Source organism: Suncus etruscus, chromosome 19 (genome assembly GCF_024139225.1).
Source record: "Suncus etruscus isolate mSunEtr1 chromosome 19, mSunEtr1.pri.cur, whole genome shotgun sequence".
Lineage (NCBI taxonomy): Eukaryota > Metazoa > Chordata > Mammalia > Eulipotyphla > Soricidae > Suncus > Suncus etruscus.
In genome coordinates this window covers 10,996,136-11,013,542 of record NC_064866.1, presented here as the reverse complement: position 1 = coordinate 11,013,542, position 17,407 = coordinate 10,996,136, and the positions used below count along the sequence as shown (strand labels likewise).

Below are 17,407 nucleotides of genomic sequence, written 5' to 3'. Positions count from 1 at the left end.
GGACCCCATTTGACCTCTTCTGACTTTATGGCAGTTTCTTCTTTTGTCTGTTGGACAAACATTTACTGTTCCAGGTATCATGATAACAGAGGGCCCAGACATACACAGTCAGATTATTGTCTGATGGAAGATGCTACAGCAGCAGGGATGGGCTTGAAGGTTAATAATGAGGCAAAGAGAGGCCAGCTCTGTATTTGTATTTTAAGCTATTTCATGCTTGGCTGCACTTTGCTGAGACTTGGAGCACATATGCCTTGCACAGATGTCTCTCTCTCTCCCTCTCTCTCATTTTCTCTCTCATTTTCTCTCTCTCTTTCTCTCTCTCCCTCTCTCTCTCTCTCACCCAATGATGCTCATACTCTGCACTCAGAAACTGCTCCTGGGTTGGGGAACCATATGGGATGCCGGAGGATCAAACTGCGATTCGTTCTAGGGCAGCCGTGTGCAAGGCAAATGCCATACCACAGCACCACTGCTTCGGCCCCCCAATTCCCCCTTTTAGCTCTCTCTCCAGGTCCATCACTCATTTGTTTTTAACCCCACCCTCATTCTCTGGGTTCTACCTTGGCTGTGTCTGTGAGTCACACAGATTTGATTTTGGAAATGCCAGAGATGACACACACTATCGTGGTGATGGGATCATGCACAGCAAGGACCAGGCTCAGCACACGTCGGGGAGAAGCGCCAGGCAAGTGCCTTGGCACTGAGACAGTTCTGAGACCTGCAGAACACAGACATTGCATGTACAAGACTTGAGGTATTAGCCCCAGTGCAAAGGAATCCACCTCCAGCATCATCAGGCATGCAGATAAAAATGTACCACATGCTGCATTGGATTGTCTTTGTGGCAGAGCCTGTAGGCAGACATGTCACCAGATGCTACTGTGTCTGTTTCCCAGATTTACTCTCTCAGTTCTCATAAGAACACATTACACATGAAGAGCTCAAGAAATAGTACTTGTATGCAGCTGACCTGAGTTTGATCCTTGGCATTCCATGGAGTTACCCCACAAAGAGTGACCCCTGAGTGCATAGTAAGGAGTAAGTCCTGCACCATTATATGTGGCCCTCCAAAATACATAAATAGAATTGTGGCGTCACCTACTCATATGAGGGTATCCCCATAATTGCCACTCTCCATTCCCCCCCCCCAAAGTGAACCCCACAGAGCATCAATTACTGTGCCAGACACAGGGACTCAATATAGATTACTCGAGATATGTATGTATCAGAGCACAATTGCTGTCACTGAATGCTTCACGGTAGTGGAGAACATCATTGCATTCATATATCATTCCACACATTTCATGATTCATGAGAGTTGCCATGTCTAGATCAATCAATAATATGCCGAGGAGTTCAACTGTAGGATCAATGAGGACATTGCCCTTCAGAATGAAAACAGATAATTCTTCATTCCTGCCCCTGGGGTAGAGAGCAGAAGCTGTGTTCCCCCAGCAAGATGTCTTCAAGTCTCTCTGAGGGACTTGGGCCCTCCCATGCCAAATGGAGTGGGGCCAGAAAGGCAGATCTAGGAGAGCACTAAGATGGAGAGAAACAGTTTAGAGGAATAAGGGTGGGTCAGATTGGTAGCGCAGTGGTAGGGTGTTTGTCTTGGCTGACCCAGGATGGACCTGGGTTTGATTCCCAGCATCCCATGATTCCCCCAGCCAGGAGCAATTTCTGAGTGCAGAACCAGGAGTAATCCCTGAGCACCGCTGGGTGTGATGCAAAAAACCAAAAATTAAATTAAATTAAAAACTAGAGGGGAAAGGGGTTACAAATGGAGCCTCTAAAGAAGATACTGAGCTGGTACCCAGCTTCCAATCCACATTGCTCCCAGTTTCCTGGACATAGTGTCCCTCTCTGTAGCTTATGTGATGGCTTGGGCTTGGGCAAACAGGCAGCTCATGGCTTCTCAGTGATGCAAGAACATACAATCATATCTTCAGTTCTTAGACACTCTATGTTCTTTTTAAAAGAGAGGGGGTGGCATCCTTAGTGGTACTGGAGGACCCCATTTCTGGCATAATATTTGGCTCCCTCATGTAAAGCATGAATTCCCATCCTCAGGGCCTATCCTATCCCTGATAACCCTTTGTTTTATATATATATATATATATATGTTTTTGGGCCACACCCGGCAGTGCTCAGGGGTTACTCCTGGCTGTCTGCTCATAAATAGCTCCTGGCAGGCACGGGGGACCATATGGGACCGGGATTCGAACCAACCACCTTTGGTCCTGGATCGGCTGCTTGCAAGGCAAACGCCGCTGTGCTATCTCTCCTGGCCCCTTTGTTATATATATTAAAGTCAATTTCATCTCTATCTCAGTGAGTCTAGTTCTAAGGGACCCCCCGACTTCCCAAACTGTCCCTCACTGTTCATATATATCTTTGTTACTCACCTTTGAGGTTTTGAACCTTTGTGGCCTCTGTCTTGCAGGTCAACCCCTGTTGGACTTGAAGCTGATTTTGTTGAAACACAACTGCCCCAGATTGCCCCAACTTGTCAAATGTCACCTTTGATGCTGGTGTCAGGAGGCATTTGCCCACCAAACAGCCAAATTGGCAGCTCAAGATAAGGTACCATTGCAAGAGTCAAAGGTCAGAAACAAAGGGAGAAATAAAGGCTCTTGCAAAACCTGCTAGGACAAGTTCAGGGGAGAAAGGATCAATGGTTACAGAATTTTTCATCTGTAAACCCAAGAGTTTATCTAGGCTAGACACTGCCTTTTGAAGCCCTTACCTGAGGTTGGCAAATTCAGGCCATCTGTAATTTGTGGGGGCTTTTTTTGAAAAGACATTGTTTCCTTCACCCTGTTTTCATCACCAATTATTTCACAGTTATACATTTATTTCTTATGTGAAAACTCTTTTTTTTTTTGCTCCTAAAAAACACAAATAATTGGGAGTGGTTGAACTCCCGGATTTATAAACTTAGGGAAAATTCGGTTATGGAGTCTCTTCTGGGATAGGTTTAACAAGAGAAGAGGGTGAAATAGGAGAGGTGAGTTGATGCAGAAAATGAGTGCCTGACCTACAAATGTGAGGCCCCAAGTTTTATTCCCACTGTCACTGCATGCACAAGGCTAGCTTGGGACAGTTCAGCCACTTGAGAATGTTGGACCCACTATACAGCTGTGATCTTTGGCATCACAACCAAGTGTGTGTCACCCACTCCTGGTCATTGTATCAGCACCAAAGAAAAGGGAATCAATCAATCCATCGATTAGTTTTTATTTTAGAATACACCCAGCTGTGCTCAGGGCTTATTCCTGGTAAGAGACTTACCCCTGTATCTCTCTGGTCCTAAGTAATATGGTTTTTCCTAAAAAGTAAAGGAAGCCAATGAAAGGATATTTTCAGGAACAAGAGGTAAAGATGGTGCCTGGAAGTGATAGTGGTATCCAGATGTGTGGGAAGAAGGCATTTCACTCAGTCTTTGAGGATTCCTGACCCTAGGCCTATTCCCTTGCTTCCTTGCATTTCCTCTGTGGCTCTAATTACTGCGAGATGCAGTCTAGACTTCCTGCCCATTCAGCTAGACTGGCTGGGTCAGATAGCATTAGGGGCCATATGTACTCAGACCCAGAGGAAAAAGCCAAACATCTTCACTCCAGAGACCCAAGTTGGGTAGGAAACTGTTGAGAGATGGGCCAAGGGAACAACTTTGGAGTAGGGTACTCTTGTGTGGCCCTAAGTGAGTTTATCTCCCTTGTTGAACCCTAACTTTCCCAGGTGTAAAGTAAGGCCCTCACATGTAATTTGAAGTTTGTTTTGAGAATAAATGAAGAGGGGCCAGAGAGATAGTACAGTGGGTAGGGTAATTGCCTTGTATGTGGCTGACCCAGGTTTGATCCTTGGTTCACAGGAACCATATATGGTCTTTCCAAACCCTGCCAGGAGTGAACCCTGAGACTTCCAGGTATTTCTCCCCTGTCCCCCATTTTCTCCAAAAAAAATATTAAACAAGAAAAGATTCATAACCAATTTCCCTTTTCTTTGGGGCCCTAGACTCCTGCATTCGTTCAGTTGCTAAGAGCCCTGTGGCATTCCTAGAAGATCTCAGGGTGAAAGCTTTAATTCCAGGGGTCCTTCTAGAGGGAGGCCTTTCTTAGGACATAAAAATTCTACCATAGTTTTTTTTGCAAGCCTGGAATTCTTCATCCATTTTAGCAACCAGTCAGACTGGAGGAGCTGAGCTGACACTACCAACTTTCTTCTGCTTCTCCAGATTGAATCTTATTATTATTTTTTTTATTAAGAACAGAACAATGATTTCAATTTTTCCTCCTTGGATGCTAAAGAAGACAAATGAGGCAGAAGGAAATTCTGCTGAAACTGTATTTCGGACTTGGATCCTGAGACCTAATCTTCCACATTCTGAGCAACCTTCTGTGTGACCTTGAGCAGATTGGCCGCCATCAGGGCAGGAACAAGGCCTGATGTATGCACAGCTGGGCGGCAGCCTGAGGACTAAAAGGCCTATCTGGGGCCTGCTCTGCAGGGCATCAGATTCAGACAAGGAGCATGAGTGGGACCCTGGGTCTTGGTGCTAGGCCTGCCTTTTACCAACATGGCACAGAACTGTGATACTGTGCTGCATACCAGCCCAGTCTGAGCCACAACTGACCAGTGCTGAGAACCTGCAAGGCAGTGTGAGACATGGGGGCTGGGGTGTGGTTGCCCCCTCATCATTAAAGCTTGTGTCCAGCTGAGACTTCTTTCTTTGTTTTGTTTTGGGCCCACACCCTATGTTGCTCAGAGCTTACTCTTGGCTGGAACTTCTGACCTTTGCCTGCCCTTGGCATCAGGATATATGGATTCTTGCTCTTCTCTGAGAATTGTATTTTCAAAGATGTCTGGAGATAGAAGATAACAAAAGAGACCGATGAGATCAAAACAGGTTGTGGGTAGACCTGGGGGACCCATTACTGTTACTGCTTAGCAGGCAGCAGAGCATAAAGTAAGTTGGTAGAGAGGAAACAACAGCAGCAAATGCCAGAAAGAAAGAAAAAATGGGGGCATTAAGGAAGCCAAATAAAGTGAGGAGATAGGAGTGATAGTACAGTGAGTAGGGCACTTGTGTTGCACAGAACAGATCCAAGTTTGATCCTTGGCATCTTATACAGTTCCCCCAAGTACTGCCAAGAGTAATTCCTGAGTACAAAAGTAGGAATAAATCCTGAGCACCACTAGATGTGGACCAAAAACCACACCAAACCCAAACAAAACAAAATAAGGTGAGACTGGAACATGGCTGCAAAAACTTGGCTCTGGGCCCTGAGTCTTCCGTCTTGTCTTAGGCTCCTATGATAGATGTGGGCCATGGCAGTTGTCAACATTGAGGTTTTTCTTTGTTTTGTTTTGTTTTGTTTTGGGGATACACCCACTGGTACTCAGGGCTTATTCCTGCTTTGTGCTAAGAAATCACTCCTGGAAGGGCTCCATATAGGATGCTGGGAACTGGATTTAGGTCAGCGGCATGCAAGGCAAGTGCCCTACCCCACTGTATTATCGCTTGGCACTCGACATGGTCTTAGGCCACAATTAGTGGACAAGCAAGTCCTTGGCATCTATCCCTAAGCAGGGAGGAAGTCTTTAAAAGAGATTGAAGAAAATAAATGGAATCAAACACACCCCCCCCCGAAAGTGTTCGTTTGGACTTATGCAGAGAATCCCCCAAACACACACACACACACACACACACACACACACACACACACACACACACACACAAGCATTTTCAGATGAACCTCTGTTTCTCAGCTGGAACAAAGTTCTGATCATAAGGAAAAGACTGAACTCAATATGATTGCATCAACATTTGACACAAGACACCTGGGTCTCCACAAGTTAGGTTTGTGCCTAAATTAGGACACCCTGGAATCCAGAACCCATAAAGACACCAGGTCCCCAGGTTGTGCAGGCTGGCTCAGACTTTTGAAGCTGCCTGGAAAACTCTGTCCTAAGGCAAGAACCCACTCCAATAGGCTGTCAGCCACCAGGGCTTGGAGAGCAGCAAAAGGAGAATTTTAAGGTCTGCTATGAAGAGGTCCAGAACAAACCCCCCTAAATGTGTTACCTTTGCTTGAGGATTATTTTGATCCCCAGATCAGCAAGATCCTGCTGACAGAAGACCAAACTTGGCTTCTCTCTTTTTAACTGCCCTAAAGAATGTGGACAGGACAGGATAGAGAGGCCTTGCCCAGAAAGATCCAGGACCAGAGATAAATTTTTATCTGAATTACTCCTGTGTTTGGCAGGGCAGATCCCTAATTGCCCAATAGCTGCTCCTCTTATGACCCTGGCACTCCCCTATGCTGACCTTGCCCCTGGCCCAGCCCTTAGTTCATGAGGCATAAAACCTTTCAGACTCCCCAAGGTACAAACTTCAATGATTATTTCTCCTATTAAATTTCATGTCAGTTTTCTTTTTCTCTTTTGCTTTTTGGGCCACATTCAGCTGTGTTCAGGGCTAATTTCTGGTGCTGCAGTCCTGAATCATTCCTGGTAGTGCTGAGAGGACCATATGGAATGATGAAGATTAGAACTGTATTAGTTATGTTATTAATTATGTTATTATGTTATTAATTATGCAGATTAGAACTGTGTGCAAGGCAAATACCCTGCCCTCTATACTATCACTGTGGCCCCTAATGTCAATATTTTTCTAACTTTTATCATGACACTATGATTAGCAAGTTTATAATACAGTCATTTCAGGCATTAAATATTCAAACACCAATCTAACTACCAGTGTAACCCTCCCTTCACCAGTGTCCCCAGCCTCCCACCTACCACCATAGCCTGCCTCCCATGCAGGCACAAATTTCCTTCATATTGCTTATTGCAACACAAAGGCAAATCGAGTTATCAAAACGTAGTCCAATATGGGTAAAATTGAAATGAAAGTTATAACTCACAATGGTGTCAGTGACTAAAGATTTACTGTGGTTGGTTCTACATGAATCTCTGTGTCACTGTATAGGCTCACTGAGATTGGTAGATAACTATGGATCTTTCCCATCATATTTCCTATGATACTACAGGGCTGACACTACTATAAGATCTTGAGATATCCATGGGGCCAGAGCTGTGGCGCAAATGGTAGGGGGTTTGCCTTGTTTGCAGCTGACCTAGTACAAAGCGTGGTTCAATCCCCCAGCATCCCATATGGTTCCCCAAGCCAGAAGCAATTTCTGAGCACATAGCCAGGAGTAACCCCTGAGTATCACCGGGTGTTGCCCAAAAAGAAAAAAAAGATATTGAGGTATCCAGAATTTATAAAGCAAATTTGGTGGCTTGGAAATTTGATAAGGTTAAGTCATGGAACTGGGCCATTTATGTTGGAAGGTGTAGGGGGTGGCATTTGGCTACTGCACTTTATGCAGAAAGGGGAATCTACTCCTCTACCCTTTATAAAATTGCCAGTTCGGACTGATAACTACATGGCAAGTATCGATGACCGTTTTTTTTTTTTTTGGATGTCAGTTTTTTTTATTAGACCCTAGAACCTGGATGGGCAAACACGACTCTTTTTTTTTTTTTTTTTTTTTTTTTGGTTTTTGGGCCACACCCGGCGGCGCTCAGGGGTTACTCCTGGCTGTCTGCTCAGAAATAGCTCCTGGCAGGCACGGGGGACCATATAGGACACCGGGATTCGAACCAACCACCTTAGGTCCTGGATCGGCTGCTTGCAAGGCAAACACTGCTGTGCTATCTCTCTGGGCCCAGACACAACTCTTGTGGCTCTCTGTCCTCCACTTCCCAAGTTCTCAAGTAAACCTGAGAGGATCACAACCCAGAGTAGGAGAGAGCAGCGACAGGAAGGGCCTCATACATGAACCAGAAACACTGGAAAATAAGACCAAAGAACCTGGACATACAACCCACATGTCAGCAGCATGCAAGTTTTTATTGTGGTGCCCACAGCAGTGCCTCCCAAGGGCAGCATCATCTGGCCATAGCTCTCATATCTCTTGTTGTAGTATTTACCAAGGTCACAACCCTTTTTGTGTTGCTCACATCTCTGGCTACCATGTGACAGGAAATCACTTGTGGTTTTGGAGACTCACAGGTGGTGGAACTGCCAGGATGGGCTCAGTGTCTATGTCAGACATCAGGGATTTGAACCTAGAACCGTAAGCAGCAAAAATTTCAAGTCTCTGAGCTACTTCCCTGGCCTTCAGTGGCCATGTTTTATAGAGAGGAAATTCAAGACTTCCACAGACGTATTTGGGTCTCTCCCTAGATTCTAAACAAAGGGAGTGATGACTGGGACTTGGGCTACCATGAGCTGAATCTGAGATGGGATGTGGGCAACTCAAAGAAGCTGGGAGGAAGAATATGTAATATCACTTAACCATTTGAGACTTCAGGACCTCAGAGAAAACTCAGGCTGTATAAGTTCTCTCCCATCATAGAAAATTCTGGAGAAAAACTGGTATAGAGGAAAGATGGTGCATGGCTGACTGAACTAGGGGTATGAGATTGCCAATATATCTTGGAAATGCTGAGTCCTTTCTCTTCCTTATAAAGTGAGGATGACAAGGCTCAATTCATCTCTTAGCTCTAAGGATGAACTGAGATAATTTAAGGCAGTCCAACTATAGTAGACCAATGAAAGGCTGTAGACATTCCATAAATGCCCATTTTCCCCCTTTCTTCAGAAGAATTTTAGAAGCTGTGTAGATTTTTGTAGCTTTATGTAAATTTATGTGAAGTGACATTCAATGAAATTGCTCATCTGTACGATACCTTTCATTCTACTGGCAGCTTCAGAGAAGAAAATTGAAATTTAAATCATCACTTTACTTAATGGTACAATTTGATGTCAAGGAGAAAAAAAAGCAAAGAGGAAAATAAACCATGTGTTAGGAAGAAAAGACCTTACTATTAAAAGTAACTATTTGAGAGGAGAGAGCCTTTGTTTAATAAACTCTTATAAGGAAAAGGGAAAGAAAGAAAGGAAGGAAGGAAAGAAGGAAGGAAGGAAGGAGAGAGAGAGAAAGAAAGAAAGAAAGAAAGAAAGAAAGAAAGAAAGAAAGAAAGAAAGAAAGAAAGAAAGAAAGAAAGAAAGAAAGAAAGAAAGAAAGAAAGAAAGAAAGAAAGAAAGAAAGAAGAAAGAAAGAAAGAAAGAAAGAAAGAAAGAAAGAAAGAAAGAAAGAAAGAAAGAAAGAAAGAAAGAAAGAAAGAAAGAAAAAGGAAGGAAGGAAGGAAGAAAGAAAGAAAGAAGGAAGGAAGGAAGAAAAAGAAAGAAAGAAAGGAAGAAAGAAAGAAAGAAAGAAAGAAAGAAAGAAAGAAAGAAAGAAAGAAAGAAAAGAAAGAAAGAAAGAAAGAAAGAAAGAAAGAAAGAAAGAAAGAAAGAAAGAAAGAAAGAAAGAAAAAGGAAGGAAGGAAGGAAGGAAGGAAGGAAGGAAGGAGAGAAAAAATAAGAAGAAAGATGGTGGGGCCAGAGCGGTGGCGCAGTGGTAGGGCATTTGCCTTACACATGCTAGCCTAGAACAGACAGCGGTTCAATCCCCCAAGGTCCCATATGGTCTCTCAAGCCAGGAGCAATTTCTGAGCACATAGCCAGGAGGAACCCCTGAGGATCACTGGATGTGGCCCATAACAAAAAGAAAAAAATAAAAAGAAAGGTGGTGCTTGGATCCGTGCTTACTTGTTCCCAGTATAATTAATTTAATAATTAATTAAAAATTTTTCATCCTTTTTTTTTTACTATTGTTAATTGGGTAATGTATCTTTTCTCTATTGCTTTGAAAAAATGCTGCCTTATAAAAGTAGTTTTATTATGGGCCAGAGTGATAGCACAGTGTTTGCCTTGCATTCAGCTGACCTGGGTTTGAGCCCTGGCATCCCATATGGCCCCCAAGCATCACCAGGAATGATCTCTGAGTGCAGATTCAGGAGTAACCCCTGAGAACCATCAGGTGTGGCCTCCAAATAAACAAAAAAATAGGTTTTTGTTTTGTTTTGTTTTTTATTGACAGCAGTAAAGGGACAGCAAAAGTGAGACAAGGTCAGACCAGAAAAGGAATGGCTCTTTAAACAACTAAAAATGATCCATATTCATCATAATGATAGGTCCATGGCTTGGATAACATGGATAACCCAGACAACCAGAAAATAGTCATCTCAGCATCCTGCCCCACTTTTTACCAGCCTGCCTGTCTTATTTTATTTTTATAAAACAAAGTGGTTTTAATTAAAGAAATTTACTTAGAGAAATGGGAGGAGAGACATGTTCAAAGTGAGGCGATGACTGGCCCCCCATTTTAAACTCAGTGAAAACTGCTCACCGTCCCAATTTGTTAAAAGAATTTGAAAGTCTCTGTCTTGCTCTGGAATTTAGTCTCAGATTAGTCCCCTAATAAGGATAGTCCCTGCCTTCTTTTGCCCTCCCTTTCTCTTCTCTACAAAAAAAAACATTTTTTCTGAATTTGGCCATTTGCTTTAGAATCCCTTTCTTTCAATTTTCACTGATTGAGGAGAAGAAGTGAGAGTATGAACTCACTTTAACATAATTATTATGAAGGCCAGAGAGATAGCATAGCAGTAGGGTATTTGCCTTGCATGCAGCTGACCCAGGAAGGACCCGGTTGGATTTTCAGCATCCCATATGATCCCCCAGCCTGCCAGGGGCAATTTCTGAGTGCAGAGTAACTCTTGAGCACTGCTAGGTGTGACCCAAAAACTCAATCAATCAGTAACTAAATAAAGTTAAAAAAAACATGATTGTTTTGTCCTTTGAGTTACACTCAGTTGTTTTCAGAGACTGCTCCTTGCTCTGTGCTAGTAGAATTCACTCCCAGTGGCGTGCAAGAAATGTGTGGTGCCAAGATGGAACCTGGACCTCTTGCATGCAAAGCCTTTGCTTCAACCTGTCAAACAGTCCCTCTGACCCCCAGAAAAAAATATTACCTTTGTTATGTACTTAATTCCTTTATATGAGCTTTGTGCTCTTTCCCACGATCTGCCTGTCCATCTCCATCATGTAATGACAGAGACTTAAATTCAATCAGGTTAAGCCAGCTTTGCAAACGATTTTTGAAAAACAAATAGAATCGATGTCTTTTGCATGAACAAAGAGCACTTTACAAAACAGTAATTTTTTTTCCCTTTAGAGTTCTGAATGGAAGAAGAAAAGGATGGAAGGAATAAGATGGGAGAGAGAGAGAGAGGAGAGAGAGAGAGAGAAAGGAGGGAAAAGGGAGAAAAAGCAGAAGAGGGAAGATGACTTTCCTGATAATAAAAGCGTTAAGTGTTGAAAAGACTGTCTTTAGCTAGACTATATCAGATTTACTTACTAAATCTGGCTTCTAGCAAAGTCAGCCTAGGACTGACCACAGTTCAACCTCTGGGCGTCCCATATGGCCCCCCAAGCCAGGAGCGATTTCTGAGCGCATAGCCAGGAGTAATCCCTGAGCATCACTGGGTGTGGCCCAAAAAGAAAAAAAAGAAAGAAAAGAAAAGAAAACAGTATTTCAAGAGTCAACCTGAGCTCCTTATGGGAGCAATTTACTCAGCAAGCAACCTCTCTGAAGTTTCTCCCTGAATATATTCTCTCTGAGTTTGAGCTTAGCTTCTAAAATAATGAATGATAATCCTGCCTCTCCAATGGTATTTACTTCTAACTCAAAAGCACGAAGAAGAGAATGCGTTTTTCATTCTCCAAGTGAAATAAAGCTTTCACGAGGGAGACAGAGAACCAGCAAAATCTCTGCCTCTGGACTGTATTTAAAGGGAATTTGTGTTGAGAAGGAAAGAGCTGTTGATTTGTCTCAAAATACGTGGGTTGGAGATCTGCCCCTACTGTTGAAGAGTTCTGTCTGTGGACAGTGAGAAATCATTTGAGTTTGTTTCCCTATCAATTAAAAGGGATTCTAGAATAGTCTCTGTATACTTTGAGTGACCAATATAAGAACCACTCAAAGATAAAAAAAAATTTATAGTAAAATATATCCCAGGCTCAGTGGACACCAGCTAAACAGACAGGTGTGGTAAAAGTGCCACCAGACATAGAATGATTGGGAATTGGGATGCAATGATTATAGGAAAAGTGCTCAGAGTTTGACATAAATTAAAAATTGTGTGTGTGTGTGTGTGTGTGTGTGTGTGTGTGTGTGTGTGTGTGTGTGTGTGTGTGTAGAGTGAAGCAGGAAATCAACAGTAATTCTATGAGCTGTGACAAGGTGCTTAACTTTCATTTATTTATTTAGGGTTTGGGCCTCACCTGTCAATGTTTAGGGGTTGTTACTGGCTCTGCACTCAGAAATTTCGACTAGCAGGTTCAGGATTGAACCTGGGTTAGCCACCTACAAGACAAGCACCCTATCCACTTAGGCCTCTGGGTGCTTAACTTTTAAAGCTCTCTCTCTATTACTTAGTTTTAGACCGGGTTATACTACTTTTATGTTTATTTAAAATATTGTTTCCAGGGGCCGGGCGGTGGCGCTGGAGGTAAGGTGCCTGCCTTGCCTGCGCTAGCCTAGGACAGACCGCGGTTCGATCCCCCGGCGTCCCATATGGTCCCCCAAGAAGCCAGGAGCAACTTCTGAGCTCATAGCCAGGAGTAACCCCTGAGCGTCACAGGGTGTGGCCCAAAAACAAAAAAAAAAATAAAATATTGTTTCCAAAATAAAACAGATGAAGGTGTCGAAAATATTCTGAAGACTGAAAATATTTGACCTTGGACCTGAGCTCTCATGCAAGAATTTTCTGTTTATCATTGCTATAGAAACGAAAGTGAGTCCTTTAGCAGAAACCAAGATTGGGTGATACCTTAACTCATGATTTAAAAATATTATTCACAAAGTTTATTCATAGTTGAATTCTAGCACAGATCTCATCCCATTGTCATTCTCTTCTTCCCTTCATCCTGGTTCCTAGATTCCTCCCACCCATTCCCCTGCTTCCTCAGCCTGCCACCACGACAGATTGGGGTTTGGACCTCATAATTTTAGTGTTGACTCTCTGGTTTGGATAGTTAGTTCTACCACTCCTTTACACCAATGATGTTACTGAATCCCCTTGACCTATGCACCCCATTGCTTCCCATCTAGCTGTTCTTCCCCCCTCAACTTATGATTTTTGTTTTTGACTATACCCAAAGTAGTTCAGGACTTAATTCTGGCTCTAGGCTCAGGAAATGACACATGTTAGTGCTCAGAGAACAATTGAAGTGCCAGAATTTGAACAGGAATAGGCAATGTGGAAGACAAGCATCTAACCTCTTGTACTATCTCTGGTTCTTTAACTTATTTCTTTTCCTCCTGATTCTGGAGCCAAACCCAGGGCCTCAACATGCAAGGCAAATGCTCTTCCTTCCATACTCCAGCTCCTCAATCTATAGCTTATTTATCTTAGGGTTAGGACTAGCATCAGGGTTGCATTGAGAGTTAGGACTAGCCTTGGGTTACATGTAGAGTTAGGGTTACATTTAAAGTTCGGGTGAGGGTTAAGGTTAGGGTTCCATTTAGGGATAGGGTTCAGCTTTTCAATTTGCTGATCTTGCAAGGAAACATGAGTATTTCATTGTGCAACAGACATTAATCTATGATGAATAATGTGTCTTCTGGAATCCTTCCAATGTCTTTCCAGGATACTCTTGAAGCAATATTGGTGAAGTCTAGTGCAGTATTAAGAATGGCAGCATACGTTGAACCCATCAAGGGGATGGCAAAGATGATATGGGCATGACTGTTGTTCCAGTGGCTATTTTTATAGAGAACTGGCCTGGCCTCAGAGGTCTCATCTAGAAGTCGTCTCCCTTGTTCATTCAGCATCTTTTTTTTGAGTTGCAGCAAAATTCTACAAGGTCAGACACACCATTCAGAAAGCCTCAACTCCGGTTTCCTGTCAACACGCATACCTGTAGTCAATGGGCTTTGACTTTGCAGGCTTCGATTTTGCAAGATACAGCTTTTTGTTTTATAATCTGTGTGAGCTGGGCTTTTCCTTTTCTGCATTTTCTTTTTCTGTTCCTGACTAGGCTTCAGTGTACAGGCAGTTGGCTTTCTGATGAGGCTCAAATCCATCCCATCTTTGTGGGGAGGAAGGGAGGGAAAAAACACACAATAGCAAGAAGGACTGTTATTCCAATCTGATAAGGTTTTCTGTTTTCAGCTAGAAAAATGAGTGTCTGTAAGTAGAAAAGGAGAAAAAAAAATAGGAAAGTGAAAGGAACAAAAGCAGTCAATACTGAGAAAGGAGGGGAGTTTTTTCTTTTGTGGTTCCTCTCTGATTCCACACACTAGTCTCACCTCAGAAGATACCAGAAGATATTTCTACACAGTAATTGGAAGTGTAGTTCAATATGACTTCAGGACACTAGTTAGTGGCATGGCGAGAGTAAGCAGTGGAAGAAGGGCTGTTAAGAGTAGCCTCTATTAGTCCAATAATTTTTTTCCCCTTTACTATTTTTTTGCTTAAAAACATTTGGCTAGAATGGAAATTTTAGGGGTGATTTTAATGCCCTATATGTACAGATGTTGACTAATAATGACGTACCCTTGAAACCCATATAATGGTATAATGCACTGCTGTGTCAATATAAATCACTTAAAAAAAGACTAAAATAAATATAGTTTGTGGGACCCTGAGCATTGTTAGTTGTGAGGAACAAGAGCTAAGGGACTGGCATGCTTCCACTTTTGAAGGATCCAATCTTAGCAAGACACCTAACTGCTCTGTGCCTCTATTTTCTCATCTTTAAAATGGGGGTAAGTATTGAGGTCTGGAGATGAAGTGACGTTTTCATTCAATAGATATTGATTAAGGGCTCCATGTACTCGTCTAGATGCCAGGATATATAGCAATGATCAAAGCATACGAACACCCAGGTCCTCAGGAAACCTATCGGAGAGAGAAAGGGCGAGAGAGATAGAAAGGGAGAAATAAGCAGAATAATAAAAATATATAGTATGCTATATAGGAATAAAATCTGAAGGTAAAAATAATGCAAAGAAAGGTCAAAGGACATTTGATAATTTTGAAAGTGTGACCAAAGAAGGCAATATCTGAATCAAACTCAGAGAAGGGGATTGCTGGAACTTAACACAGGTGAGCTGTGATTTTGTTATGAAAAAAAATTTTTGTTGTTGTTTTTTTTTTTGTATGGTTTTGGTTTTGGTTTTTGAGCCACATCCAGCGGTGCTGAGGGGTTACTCCTGGCTGTCTGCTCAGAAATAGCTCCTGGCAGGCACGGGGGACCATATGGGACATCAGATTCGAACCAACCACCTTGGGTCCTGGATCGGTTGCTTGCAAGGCAAACACCACTGTGCTATCTCTCCGGACCCCCCCTTTTTTTTTTGGTTTTTGGGCCACACCCAGATGTGCTCAGGGGTTACACTTGTTTCTCTGCTCAGAAATTGCTCCTGGCAGGCATGGGGGACTATCTGGGATGCCAAGACTTGAACCACCATTGGTTCTTGCAAGGCAAATGCCCTACCACTGTGATATCTCTCTGGCCCCTTTTGTTATAAATATTTAAAACATGTCTTATTTTTATGCTAATAAGATTTTAAATGACCATAAAAGAAGGATCTGTGGTTACAGAGCAAGGATAGGAATAAAGAGAAATAGTTTTATACCATTTTGGAAACGTTAGTCAAAGAGTGCTGAGTTCTATCAAGAAACCTTGCACTGGGTGATACTAAAGCAATCTAGAATCAAAGAATTCAAAACTCAAAGAACTCTATTTTACTGAGAAAGACATTCAAAGACTTCAATTACCTTTCTTGGAAATTGGGAACAGGAAAGTGTGGCATATACAATGATTGAATAATGCAGTACAAAAATGGTAAATACTGAGAGAATTCCTTTTTTTTTTTTTAAGACGTCCTTTTTTTTTTTTTTTTTTTTTTTGGTTTTTGGGTCACACCCGGAACCCTCAGGAGCAGGAGTTACTCCTGGCTATGCACTCAGAAGTCGCTCCTGCTTGGGGGACCATATGGGACACCCGGGGATTGAACCGCGGTCCGTCTGTTAAAGAAGAGAGATGAAGGGGTAGAAAAACATGGGCCCGGAGAGATAGCACAGCGGCATTTGCCTTGCAAGCAGCCGATCCAGGACCAAAGGTGATTGGTTCACATCCCGGTGTCCCATATGGTCCCCCGTGCCTGACAGGAGCTATTTCTGAGGAGACAGCCAGGAGTAACCCCAGAGCACTGCCGGGCATGGCCCAAAAACAAAAAACAAAAACAAAAACAAAATGGGAGTGAAAAATGCAAAGGAGAAAAACGAAAAGTAGATAGCGTGAACAAAAGAAATGGACTGCTGACATATAGCCAAAATTAGGCAGAGAAAGAAATACAAAATGAAACAGTCGGGGCCGGAGTGGTGGTGCAAGTGGTAGGGCATTTGCCTTGCACACGCTAACCTAGGACAGACCATGGTTTGACCCTCTGGCGTCCCATATGATCCCCCAAGTCAGGAGCGATTTCTGAGTGCAAAGCCAGGAGTAATCCCTGAACATCACTGGGTGTGCCCCCCCCCCAAGAAACACTCACAAAAAAGATAAAATGACACAAAACAAACAAACAAAAACCCAAAACATAGACCAAATTTCAAATGTCAAATCTCCATCTTTTGGCTTTAGTGGTATTATCATTAAAACCTTAACTCGACTGTTTTTGCTTTTGTTTTTTTGCGGGGGGCCTTACTCAGTGGTGCTCAGGCTTACTCCTAGTTCTGTGTTCAGGGATCAATTCTGGTGGGATTCAGGAGACCAAACAAAGTGCTGAGAATCAAACCTGGGACACCTGCATGCAAGGAAAGCACCTTAACCCTGTACTATGTCCCCAGATGTATTTATAAATTCAGGTATAAAAAGCATAGTACTGATAGTAATTTTCTTATTGGAAGAATAAATGAAATAAAAGTCTTTCTCTACAAGAAAGACTCAAACTTGTTTAAGAGTCAGGATTAAGAGGCCAGAGAGATAGCACAGCAGTAGTGTTTGCCTTGCACACAGCTGATCCAGGACAGATGGTGGTTCGAATCCCCGCATCCCATATGATCCTCCGTACCTACCAGGAGCACAGAGCTAGGAGTAACCCTTGAGTGCTACCTGGTGTGACCCAAAAACAAAAACAAAACAAAAAAAGTCAGGCTTTGGAATGTGCTAGAATCGACTTATCTGCCTAGTTCAAGGAAAGGGTGAAATCAATGCAAACTTTGCCGAGCAAAGGAACTCTTCCCACCTCACAGATATATTCAAGTCAATAAACACATTCAAATAAACAGGGAAAATGCATAGATTGGGATTTTCTCTTGCAAGTTTTGGGCAAGAGATTGCATCTATAGACACAGTACTTGAGCCGTTAAACTTTTTATTAATTGATCGAGGTAGTATGATTTATAATACTGTTAACAAGAATTTTATCTGTACATAATT

At 42.6% G+C, this 17,407-nt stretch overlaps 1 long non-coding RNA gene across 1 annotated transcript; it reads left to right on the top strand.

The window, feature by feature from the left end:
* The first annotated feature begins 4,650 nt into the window (after positions 1-4,650).
* LOC125997424 (uncharacterized) lies at positions 4,651-13,944 on the top strand. Its single transcript, XR_007491655.1, has 2 exons — positions 4,651-4,909; positions 13,609-13,944. It is a non-coding gene; the product is annotated as an uncharacterized LOC125997424 (long non-coding RNA).
* The last annotated feature ends 3,463 nt before the right edge of the window (positions 13,945-17,407 follow it).